The 13,089-nt window shown below is 39.0% G+C and overlaps 1 long non-coding RNA gene across 1 annotated transcript; it reads left to right on the top strand.

Annotated features, from left to right (window-relative positions):
• Positions 1-4,388: 4,388 nt before the first annotated feature.
• LOC124684714 lies at positions 4,389-5,799 on the top strand. Its single transcript, XR_006997127.1, has 3 exons — positions 4,389-4,425; positions 5,600-5,661; positions 5,744-5,799. It is a non-coding gene; the product is annotated as an uncharacterized LOC124684714 (long non-coding RNA).
• Positions 5,800-13,089: the final 7,290 nt, after the last annotated feature.

Below are 13,089 nucleotides of genomic sequence, written 5' to 3'. Positions count from 1 at the left end.
CCTTCTGAAAGTAGTGTCGATAATCTTATGAAAATAAGATCGAACTTCCTCTCAGTTCAGACCTTCTTCTTCTATTATGCTCAAAGTATTGAGTTATTGTACATCCAACTCAATCTTTTCTCTACCCCTTAGAGTTTTCTTATGGTCTTCAACTCCTTTTCTTCCAACTATTGGACTTATGATTAGAATATTGGTATAGGTCTTGTTTATAATTTATATTCCTCTAAGGTTTTGCGAAGAAACTTTGTGGTGTATCCACTCAATTGTGGACATCCAATGTGAATCCTTTGACTAAAAGTTTATAGATCTAGCTATTTGGCTGACAAGATTTTTATTTGTTCACAAACTTTTGTTACAACTAATTAAATCATGGACTATTTGTAATACCAACTGATACCAACTGTGGTTATTATACCAACTGTGGCTATTTGATATCTAAAAATGGATTCTATTATAGGTTCTGATCAATTGGACGAGACATCTTCTACTTTATCTCGCAGTATTGATATTATACCAAATGTGGTCTTCTGATATCAACTATGGTCTTCTTATATCTGCTCTGGTTTCATATATCATCTTCCTTCATTCAGGGTTTATTTTGCAACAAAACCACTAACTGACACTATGAATATAGCATCCTAAGTGATTTCCCATGCATTCCCTCTTCTATCTTGGCTATGGATCTGCTTCAGCTTTACCATAATCACCATATTTCTCACCTTCATGCTTATCATGTACTAAAGTACTCCTCTGTTGAGACAAAGCATGAATTTTTATTGGTACTTCCTTCTGAATATTGTGGTTGCTTCCCACAACTTTATTTCATAATTCTGAAGAACCTTCATCTTGTCTCCGGAATCTTCACAATTCGTCACTTCCTCACACGAATACCATTACCCTCTAGATCTATAGCATCAAGTAAGGACTTGATATTGCAACATGCATTTGCATATCAAAGTCAAACTTCATGTATGGATCTAGTCAAACAATGAAATTCCAATAAAATCCAAGAAGATTCAGCTTTGTGCTTATAATACACATCATCATAAGCCTGAATATGATATAGTTGAGTAAGACATCTGTAAACATCAGGCTGAGATGTGTAGTATATAACACCACATAATATAGGTTTATATCGTGATACTTAGCACGAATATAGAGAATTCTACTATTTGTCTCAACCTTTACCTTAATTGCACATTTGCAATGAGATAAACTTGAAACAAAGTGGTCTAGGATAGTTGTGGTTAACCTAATTTTCATTGGAAGTACTAACTTAGCTTCCATTTTGTTGAGGACTACTTCAATGATATGTCTGGTTCTAACATCACTATTCTAGACACATAACTATTGGAATATAGCTCCTATACTTCCAAGTTATTGTATCGTAAGGCTATGGACCTAATGTTCTTGACACAGTTCCCATGGTTTTTGGAACATAATTCTTGCACTATTGTTTCACATCTGGCTTCTTATTGTTCTCCTCCTAAATGTTTATGATGTTCTATTCCATCACATAATGATTCTCAGGTGAATCATATATGATTAGCCACTCTAACTTGTAGTAGACATATATCTTTCCTATCACTCTTCCTTATTTCCCATGATTGACTCATCATGGTCTATACTACTCATATCACTTGTTTGTATCACTTACTATCATTTGTTTCACAAGTTTAGATAAATTTTACTTACCCTATTACTTGTTTGGGTCTACATCTTCTATTAGGATATCTTAATTATCTTCATCACTTGATATTACTTCTAGTGCAGGTCTGAGTAATTCTTATTTAACTATAACATGTGTTGGTACACATCTTCCAATAGGATATCTTCCTTATGGTTGTATCCTTTCTTTGGACTACCATGTATTGTATACCAACTGTGATCTACTCATCTATGGTTTTAAGGACATAATGGTATGCTACATACTTGGGATTAACTAACTAACTTTGCTTAGAAAAGATAGATTAATAAGGTTGACTCAAGTGTGTCAGGATTATTCTCAAGTGAATATCCATCTCAAGTCATAAGGATATTTGGTTTAACTAGGACAACTTCCTATAGACACTACCAATAAGGATGGCAATGGGTACCCATCACCCGTGTACCCGGCGGGTAAAAACCCAATAGGAGTACGGGTATGGGACAAAAAATTACCCATGGGTATATAAATGGGAAATTATTGTACCCATCGGGTAGAGAGGGTATGGGTATGGGATCGTAGAACCCATACCCGCGTACCCATCTACCCGTCCAATATGTTTACATGTGGGGTCCATATAATATTCTAACATACCAAAATATTTTGCCACTGATCACGTAAGCCGAAAGGCAAAAATTAACCCTTCCAAATCGCAGGTGATTGCTTCCCTTGACTACCGCATGGACTTGAATGCTTGATAGACTACCTAATTAGGACCTGACTACTTCCTTTGACGTTTCACGTAATCACGTCCTGATTTCATTGCGAGCAGATCGATCTCATTCTCTTCTCCTGGAAGCAAGTCGCCGCCAGGGTCTGCGCGAGGCCGACGGCCCTAGTCCAGGTTCAGCCGTCGCCCCCTCCAACTTGGCCTCCTCCGGCTCCGAAGCACCGACCACCGTTTCTTTGGGCTTGCAGCGACGTCGCCATGGACGCTGCCAACATTGGCAACCGAGAGATGGAGTTACAGCTCATGCCGATTGAGCCGGAGGGAGGTGAGAACCATAGCCAGGAGCATGGGACTCCAACCCCGACCCGTTTGCCTGATGCTGCTCTCCGTCTCCGGGCGCCGGGAAAGGGCCAAGCCCCAGGCCAACGTCCTGCTCCTCCTGCTTCAGGATCTAACACGCAGAAGCGCGGCAGCAGTACGCCGATGACGTCCGGCACGAGGGGACGCCTTCCATCATCATCTGCTGCCAGGCAGAAGAACAAGAGCAAGGCGGTTTCCATGTGGTGAGCTTTTATTTTCTGTACGTTTTTATGAATACATGCTGATGTTGTGATGCATGTTACGGGTGAGACAAAAACAAATGGTGCCAACGCGTTGATTTGCCTGATTGTTTCGCGACCAGTACTCAGTTCCAAGTTTACTCATATTTATACTGATTGTTCGTCTAGTGCACTTTGCATCATCGTAGAGTCACATGCATGTAGAGGGATTCTACCAATTGACTAGATCATGGAATTAGTGAATCAAGTAGTGGCGTGAGTGTACATGGCATGCGTGCCTAAGAGTTGTATATATATATATGCTGTTTTGGGTAATGGAATAGGAGAGTTCGTGAATATGCTGTATGAAATTTTCTTTCTCAGAATTTGATGTCTATTTTGTCATCTATCTTCCTTTTGTAGTGTGACTGTCGATGATACATCTGCTCCAATGGATGAAGATGGAGGTCATGTTGTCATTTCAGATGATGAAGATCAACAAGAGGAGGATGTGGTAGAGGTGAACGGATGTGGCAAACGCAAGAAAACTTCTAATGTTTGGTTAGAAATGAAGGAGGTGAAGGTCGGGGGAGAATCTAAGGCAAGGTGTAACTACTGCCACAAGGATCTTACTACAGGACCCAGATCAGGCACGAAGCATCTCGCCGCCCATCTAAAGGTTTGTACTCTTAAGAAGTTGAAAACCAAGGGGGGCAAAACAATGTCTCAGTCATCATTGATGATGAATGCAATTAAAGGAGGATGGGAACGTTTCTGTGGAGAGCTATACTTTTGATCAAGAGGTTGCTCGAAGAGAGCTTGGCAACATGTTGGTGTTGCATGAGTATCCACTGTCTATAGTAGATCATGCTGGTTTTAGGAAGTTTGTTCATGCACTTCAACCACTATTCAAGTTGCATACAAGAAATACTTATAGGTATAACATGCTATGGTTTTATTTTATTTATTTCATGCTTACTTTTTTCTTAGCAATCATCAAGTAACATATACTACTCTTCTTTCGTTTTGTAGGAATGATATTCTGGAAAACTTCAAGAAAGAAACAAAGAAGGCAATTGATTATATGGGCATGAACCAATCAAGGGTAGCTATAACCACAGATATGTGGACTGCTGATAGCACAAAGAAGGGTTATATGGTTATCACGGCTCATTTCATTGATGATTCTTGGAAGCTTAGGAGCATTATCATGAGGTACTAATATGTGTTGATGATTAATATGTGTTGCTGTTTTCGATGTGCTCTTGTATAGTGTGTGCTGCTGTTTATAATGTGTTGCTGTTTTTGACAATATGTTGAATACTGTAGGTTTATATATGTTCCCGCTCCACATACTGCTGATGTGATATGTCAAGAGCTCTACGACTCCCTGCTTGAATGGAATATTGATGAAAAATTAATATCCGTGACAGTGGACAATTGCACCACCAATGACAAGGCAATTGAGATGATCGTGGGGAAGATAGGGAAGAAGAAGCTCCCTTTGGAAGGTACTTTGCTGCATATGCGTTGTTGTGCACACATATTGAATCTCATAGTTAAGGATGGGTTGGATGTTATGAAGTCAGCAATAGTAAACATTAGGGAAAGTGTGGCATATTGGACGGCCACAGGGAAAAGGATAGAGAAGTTTGAAGACATGGCAAAATTTAAGAAAGTGAAAATAACAAAAAAGTTGATCCTTGATTGCAAAACTAGGTGGAACTCTACATTTGAGATGCTAGAAGTAGCTTTGCCATATAGAGCTGTTTTTGAACGTGCAAAGCAAACTGACAAGCAGTATGAGTGTTTACCTACTAATGAAGAATGGGAGTTTGCTACAGATGTGGTAGATAAACTTAAATTATTCTATGATATAACTAAGCTTTTCTCGGGAACTAAGTACGTGACTGCTAATATTTACTTCCCCAAAATATGTGAGATTAAAATGAAAATGAGACTGTGGGGCACTTCTAGCAACCCAATTATCAAAAATATGTCAGAAGAAATGACTACCAAATTTGATAAGTATTGGACGGACATTCAAGGTCTGATGGGGATGGCTACACTTCTCGATCCTCGATACAAGAAGCAAATGTTGACAGCTTGTTTTGCCATGCTCCATGGAATTGAGCCAGCTTCTTATGAGTGTATTGAGTTGGTTGATGATTTAGTTGGTAGACTGCATGCATTGCTGGAGGAGTATACAGTGGAAGAAAATGAATATCAACCATGTGAAGAATTGATTTCTTCAAAAACTCCTGCCATCATGAATATATTCAATGAAATTGTTGCGAAGCAAAGTCCCGCAACGGCTAGGCTACAAAGTGAAATAGAGATGTACTTGTCAGATGCCTTAGTGCCTTACACGGAAACTTTCAATGTGTTAAATTGGTGGAAAGTAGATGGACTAAGGTATCCAACATTAAGGAAGGTCACAAGAGATGTTTTTGCTATTCCTGTGACAACAGTTGCTTCGGAGTCAGCCTTTAGCACAAGTGGTAGAATACTTAGTGAGCATAGAAGCCGCCTAACACCTGATATGTTGGAGGCTTTGATGTGCTCCCAAGATTGGCTTAGAAACAAATTCCAAGGTACATAAATATATTAGTTTGTTCATATTTTCTCTTTTACGTAACCACTACTAATAATGTCTTTCATGTGTGTGTGAATTCTTTGTTCTAGATTCTATTAAAGGAGACGCTAGCTTTTGGACTTGCCTTCAAGACATCCAAGAGGGGGTGGAGGTTAGTAATTACCAACTTGACTATTTGAGTGCATCTATACAATGCAAATTCTAACACGTGAATGTATTCCTTTTCCCACTAGGACTTGACCCTTTGAGATGTGTGGAGGCATGGTCTCGTGAAGTCCTGGTCAAGATTAAATAAACATTGTGCCAACGTCTTTGTTAGGCCACTACTGGATACCTCTAGTTTATTTTGGTTGAACTTTATATTGTTGAGACTTTATTGTAATGCTTATTTTCTGGCCTTGTGTACGGTCAAATTACCTCTATACTTTGTGAGTTTGTGAACTTAAAGTGATGACTATTTGCTACTATATTTGATTGTGTGTTACAGTTTTCATTTATGATGCGTTGCCGTGTGTGGGAAGTGATGTACTGATGTTGTTTAGGAGAATTTGTTTTTGTTTGTAATATGCTGATGTTCACAAGTATGTATTGTTGTTTATAAATTATTATGGTTATATGGTGTCGCTTACGAGTACTTTTTACTCAACTTGATGTGTTGTAAACGTGGGTATTTTTTACCCACGGGTACCCATTTACCCTGCCGGGTGACGGGTATGGGAAAAACTTGTACCCGTTGACGGGTATGGGTACGGGTGATGGGCAAGATTGAAGGTGATGGGCACGGGTATGGGGTGGCTCCACCCGTGCCCATACCCTGCGGGTGCCATCCTTAACTACCAATCCTATAGGTCTCTTTTAAAGAGTTTTTTAATCCTAGGGTCAAAGCATTTGCTCTGATACCAACTGTGGTGACCCGGCATACCACTGCATGGTGTAGTATGCAAGTCTGATATAACACCAATGAAACACCGTTCCACTAGTATTATATCGCTCAGAGTGGTACAACGAAACATATGCGGGTCCAAGGCATGTCTATAGAATTACAACATTGACTCTGTTACATAAGATCATCACAGCCTCCTACTTTACAATGAGGTAAAACTGCAAATAAACTCCAGAAGAACGACTCGTGGTCTAAACCTAACACGAACTCTATTTGTAGAGTATTTAACTAGCTACAGAGGCTATGAGTAGATTCTAGCTAAATAGGAGCTAAGTTTAGGAAGCTAGTTCCCTTCTATGGCTATACTAGGTTTTCTCCTTGTTGGATGAGGTATCTGACTCTTCTGACAAGGTCCTGTCTCGTGAAGTAGTTGTTGACTCCTCGGCCTTCGAGTTGTATTGTAGATCCTCCTTCGATACCTCCATATCTAAGCAGGGGATTTAAGAGTGGGATGAGTACGAGCGTACTCAACAAGTTCATTATAGGAAAGAGGTGTTTAATGCACTAGCTACAGCATTAGACCAGAAAGTCTAATACCAATGCAAGTTTTCATAACCATTTCTTCAAAAGATTGCTTTTATTCGGAAGAACTATGTCCGTCGACCTTCACCGGTTTACTAGAACTTCATGGAGCTCCTTTCCGGCCGCGTTCGCGAGCTCCATATCCCGGAACAGGGAGTGACAGGTCACGGTTCTTTACACTCGCAGAGGTGTGTTGCTTTACCCATAAGAGATCTTAACCTTGGTGCCAACCGAGCCGCGAGCTCCGTCCACACTTCCTATGGTGTGAGGCCCGGTATAAGGTCTAGCCAATCATGTTCCTCCGCTACCTCGAACACCCACCCTTTGTTGCATGCCCCGACCCTGGGTCCTCGCCGGTCCCATTATTCCCACTCACGGGTGGACCCCGACCACGACGACAGTTTGGGATCGAACCAAACTCCTTCGCCGGTAGCCGCAACCCATCATAGACCGCAATACCGTGGGGACTTAAGGCTTCCCCACCCTACAGCTTGTTCTTCGAGTCGACAAGTGTCTACGGACGCTATGCCGTGGGGACTTAGAGGCTTCCCAGCCTCACCGCTTGCCCCGACAAATACAAGTGTCTACGGTAAAGCGCATCCGTTGATGAATGAGAGGTGGAAACACTTTTGACTACTCCGTCCCACTCCGGATCTTATGGTTAACACGGGTATTACGGCACAAGAATCATCGGCGACATTTGTTGTTTAATCCTAGATGGATATAAGCCCGTGCAATGGAACCTCCACCATATCAACACAATCCATGGTTCCATTGCCCACCACATAGTCATATTCATAGTTATGAAAGTAGTGGTTTTGATTTTTATGCAATAGTGATAACCATAATACTTTGCAAGTAATTTGATAGAAATACTCAAATGACATGAGCAAGTGATGAACTTGCCTTTCTTGACCGCAAGATTATGCGAGCAAGGTCTTCGATACGCAATAACTCCAAATTCTGAAATAGCATCATCGTCCGGTAAGGACGATGTTTAAAAGATTGGCAAAGATGCAATAATGCATAAGTATGAGATGCAATCGCTCTAAGCGTGACCTAACCCCGATGATTTAGGATTAGTGAGTGGTAATGATTGGTTCAGGGTGTGTTGCACTTTTAGAGTGATTCACATACAAGGTTATTATTCAGGTGTGATTACTTGGTATTATAAACAGGTAGATAATAAGGCATAGTAATCAATTGAGCACACAAAGAATGATATTTGGCTTAATGTTAACAAGTAAAGAATAGTGGTCAGTTTTTGTACTATATGGCATGGTTAATGATTAATTATCATATACTTCAAAAGAATAACTTTTGAAGAACATGTTCTTAATAAAGAACAAGTATAATAATTAAGGTTGTGGAAGTCTACTGGTTTATTATGGTTTTAGTTGGGTTCTAGAGTAAATATTAGATGGATCACAACAGAGTTGGATTCATCAATAGCTAGAGTAGGGTTGAGTTATGCCTAGGCATCCTAAACATTTGTTCATACAATGGTTGCTATCAAGATTGGTTTCATCTTGTTGGTGATAGCTAGCTAGTGGTTTATAGGTCCTATATAGGCAGGGTTGAAGATGATTCTTTGTTTATCTTCAAAGGAATAACTTTTGAAGAACATACTTCTTAAGTAATAAGAAGTATATACAATTAAGGTTGAGGTTGTCTTAGGTTTGATATTTCATCTTCCTAAGTAAAGAATTATTGGATCCTAAATAGGATGGTTTATAATTATGAAGTACTAGTAGGGTTTAGTGGAATATGGTATGTAATGCAAGATATTAGGTATGATTACTATTTACATTCCTCACAATGGTGTGATGCTAAGCATGGATAATTAAGGATGGTTGTTTGGTAATAGGTTCTAGGGTTTACACTTGGTTGACCCTATTGATTATTTAGGTCTGATGAGGATGAACACATGGGATACCCATATATTAGTAATAGGTCTTCTACATTTTATGTGGCCAGGACAAGTATTCAGTTGCTACTATGGTTCTATGCATGAAAATAGAACACTATGGTCACTTGTGAGGATCTAGGGTTTTGGTTGTAGAAGTGAATTAGGTTTCAAATGAATTATTGGAGCTAGGGTTTGGTGTATAATTGAATTAGGGTTTTAGGGTTCCATATAAAATGATGAGTTCCTGGTTCTATTACTTATGAATTTAGGGTTTCTAAATACCCTAAAGTTCTTGAATTAATAACTTCACTTTAAGATTGAAGTTATTAATAACTTTGAAATAAAATTGATATTGGATTTGGCATTTTATTATTTTCAATGAATTAATAATTAAGGTATTTATTAATCAGGGTTTAAATCCTTCTGATAATAATTTAATAAGTTAATAGTAAAGGAAAATTAATTTTAATGTTTTCCTTATTCACTTTCTGGTTTTTATTTATTTTAGGTAGTTTTCCTAATTATAGAAGTTTTTTATTCAATTTAGAATTATTAAATAGGGCTTAATTAACAAGTATTAAATAATTGAATTTTTATTAAAAATAAAAATTGCATATTACTCCCTCTATTCCATTCTATAGTGCCTATAGTTTTTTGGCACGGAAATTAGCACAAGAGTATTTTTTACACAAGACCCCTAGCTGAACGATTTGAGATCAACGTAAAATTTGGGAAATCCATATCTTCCTAACTTACCATAACACATTTGGGAGCTGAACGATTTGGGAGCTGAACGGGGAGGGGGTAATTGAAAAAAATCTAAGCTAAAACCTTATATTCTGAAACAAATGCCAAAAATCTATAGGCACTATAGAAAGGAACGGAGGGAGTATATTTTGAATAGGATTTTTTTTTCAAAGAATTTTGATATCTTATTTATAATTTTCCGAGTTAATTTGAATTAGATATGAATTTTTAAAAGTTTCTGCTATTTTCTGGAATATTGAAATAACTGTAAATACTAAAGGTACCGGTTGGGTTTGTACCCACAGACGCAGACATGTGGGACCCCAGACTAGGTCGTTTGCCGCGCAGGCAAAGACCAAGTCAACATGGGGAGGCCCACGGCCACGTCACCCACTCGCCGGCGGCTTGACGCCGGCGGCCAGTGGAGGGTGGCGCCGCCGATTTCTGGCACCCCCGGACGCGAAATGAAGCTCTACCGACTCCCCTCGACTCGCTGAACACGATGGTGTTGTTGGTTTCTTGGGTAGCTCACCGGAGCATCGCCGGTAACCATGTCCGTGGCGGAGCACTCCGGCGAGATTTCGAGTGAGGGCTACAGAGGGTGCGTGGATGCAATAAAATGCTCAGAAGAAGCGCTAGCTCACCAGGAACACGTGGATATGCTTGGTGAAGCGCGGGGTTGTCGGAGTCGACGACATGGTCACGGATTCCGGTGAGCCACCGCGAAAGGAAATGCCGAAATTCGCTTGATTGGGGAAGCTTCTTCTCGATTCTTCCCGTGGGCGTAGTAAGTCGAGTACGGTGGTCACGATGGTGTGCTTGGCATGGATAGGGAAGGCTTAAATCTCCGGCGGTAATGGTGACCGGCGAGCTAGGTTTCGTCACTGAGAAGAAATTGGGCAAGGGAGAAAGAAACCGAGGCTCGGGCACGTCGTGGAGCTTTTATATGGCGCCAGGGTGCCTCGTCACGACGCCGAGCGAGGAGAGAACGCCAGCGAGGGGGAGAAGGAGATCACGGCGTTGAGGTGGCCTCCAGTGCTCGGAGGAGATGAGGACGAGCTCGTCCTCGAGATTTTTTTTGTAACGAAGGGGTATTGGGCTGCTAGGTGGGTCGGTTCTGGGCTGCTGCTGGGCTGCCTTGCTGGGCTTCTGCGGCCAGGTGAGTCCAGGTAAGCTTTTCTTTCTTCTCTTATTTCTTTTCTGTTTTATTTTCTGTTTTCCTTTTCTATTTTACATTCTGTTTTTAATTTAAACTTAAATAATTTTATACCAGGCAGGTAGTTTATAATTTGAAGTTCTTTAGGATTAAGAAAAGGATACATGCATTACTGCATTATTTTATGAATCACATTCAATATGTGAGCCTTATGACAATGTTTAAATTAGGTAATATTTTAGGTATTTATTTTAATTTCCCATTTCTTCTATATTTGGAACACAACTCCCTTTTGAATGATTGGAGTTGATAATTTGTACACCAAGTGCTTTATAGGTTATTATTATGACTTGATTCTTATTTGAGAATTTAGTCATGTGCATATGATTTCATGCACTAAAATATCTCTAAGGGCTTTATCTATTATTTGAGAATGCTATTACTTGTCTATTATTTTATGGGCATAACTAGGTTATAATGAATTTGGAAATTCTACTTGAATTACTTCCAAGTGTAGTCTTTATATGGTAGTTTAGTAACACCTTAAAATATTTAGAGTAGGTACTACTCTCATCATGGTTTGGTTTTGATATATGGAAATAAGTGGTTGTTAGCTACCCATTTAGTTTCAATTATAAGACTTAACACTAGATTCATCTTATGTTCCATAATTAAATACAGGATTTAAATAGAGTGCACTTGTAGGATTATATTGCTATTTATCTAATGATACATGGATTGGAACTTAATTGTAGTTTAGGGTTTAGTTGTGATCACCCAAGTGATACTCAAACTAGGGTTGAGATTTAATTCTGGTTTGTAGAAGTGAGATGGCATCATATTGCATCTCGCTAGGTTTTAATCTCTCCTAACCAAGGTAATATGGGTACTTGCTTAATTGTTTCTGTTCTCCTTTAGTTACTAAGGACTTGAGAATAAGTTTTATCTTCTACCAATTGGCTTCTATTGTTAACCTCAATTTATCATTTAAGTAACTACATTGGTTATAGTTCTTTTTATAGTTAACTTTGGTCATATGGATATATGGTTTCTCACCATATAAAGTATAGAGTTTTACTCTAAGGTTTTCTTATGTTTCTTAAATGAAGAATATGTGGAATGTAGATATGGTAGAGTTCTACTTATGATCACCAATTGAATCACAAGTTAAGGTTGGAATATAAGCCTAGGGTTGCCTACTAGTTACCTCCCTATGATTTCATGTGGTGAATGAGATCTACTTATCCTGTTAGGGTTTATTCTCCATACCTCAAGTTCTTAGGGTTTATGATCATCACTTAATTAATAATGATCAAGGTTTGGCTTCCTAAGGATCTCTCATTAAATAGGTTTCTCACTTCCATGATCAAGTATTGTCTTGATCAACTAGGGTATAATATCTCTCTTATAGTTTCTTGGGTGGACATGGCTATGGTTGTCTCAATAGATTTTATCCCAGGAGAATGCCCGAGATATTCTGTTAGGGTTCTACTTAAACAATGTTGATATTATCATCTGGGTATATGGATAGTTTTCTCCCTCACATTCAAGTGTTGGCTTAACTTTCTTGAATGTAACACCTTAGCTTGAGATCCCTCATAAATGAATAGTTATTCTAGGGTTTCTCTCAAAGATAATGATTTGAATATATAGATGCATATCCAAGGCTTAGCTCAAGGTTAGTTATTGCTTCTCTAATAATTATAGTAGAACTCTCACCTCTCTAGGTTTGATGTATATTAACATGGAATAGAGAAGGATATATATTTCTTAGTTGGATCTCTTTGTCTTGTTTCCAAGACTGAAGTATAATGGGTATCATAGGGTTTATGATAAGTGCATGGGTTAGTTTAAGACATGGAGAAGATAAGTGAAGAATAGTTTCTCCAATTATTGTTACTTGATTTCCAAATAGATTGATGTTCATAGGTTATGGCAAGGAATTCAATGTTATGATCTTTAATAAGATCCAATAATTGTTCCTTGATTCATATGTTCTTGTGTTGGTTTTAATTCCATTTGATCTAACCCCTTAGATCAAATCATCTCTACCCAAAACAAGGTTTTAACAAAGTCACATTGAAGTTTATAGCGCTTGACTTGATGAGCTACTTCAATTCCACCAAGGTCAAGTGAAACTTCGACTCATCGTGACTGTTTTACTTTAAAGCGCGAAAATTCCCCAGATTTTCTATGCATGAATGCAATGCACACATCTGTTTCCTCTATTTTTGTAACCCCAATACCTGGGATATTACACGAAGTATGAGTGCCTTTTACCTTTCCTCCCCGGCAACGGCGC

This window comes from Lolium rigidum, chromosome 1, assembly GCF_022539505.1.
Source record: "Lolium rigidum isolate FL_2022 chromosome 1, APGP_CSIRO_Lrig_0.1, whole genome shotgun sequence".
Taxonomy (NCBI): Eukaryota; Viridiplantae; Streptophyta; class Magnoliopsida; order Poales; family Poaceae; genus Lolium; species Lolium rigidum.
The sequence above is the reverse complement of the archived record's forward strand: the minus strand, read 5'-3'. Positions and strand labels throughout refer to the sequence as shown.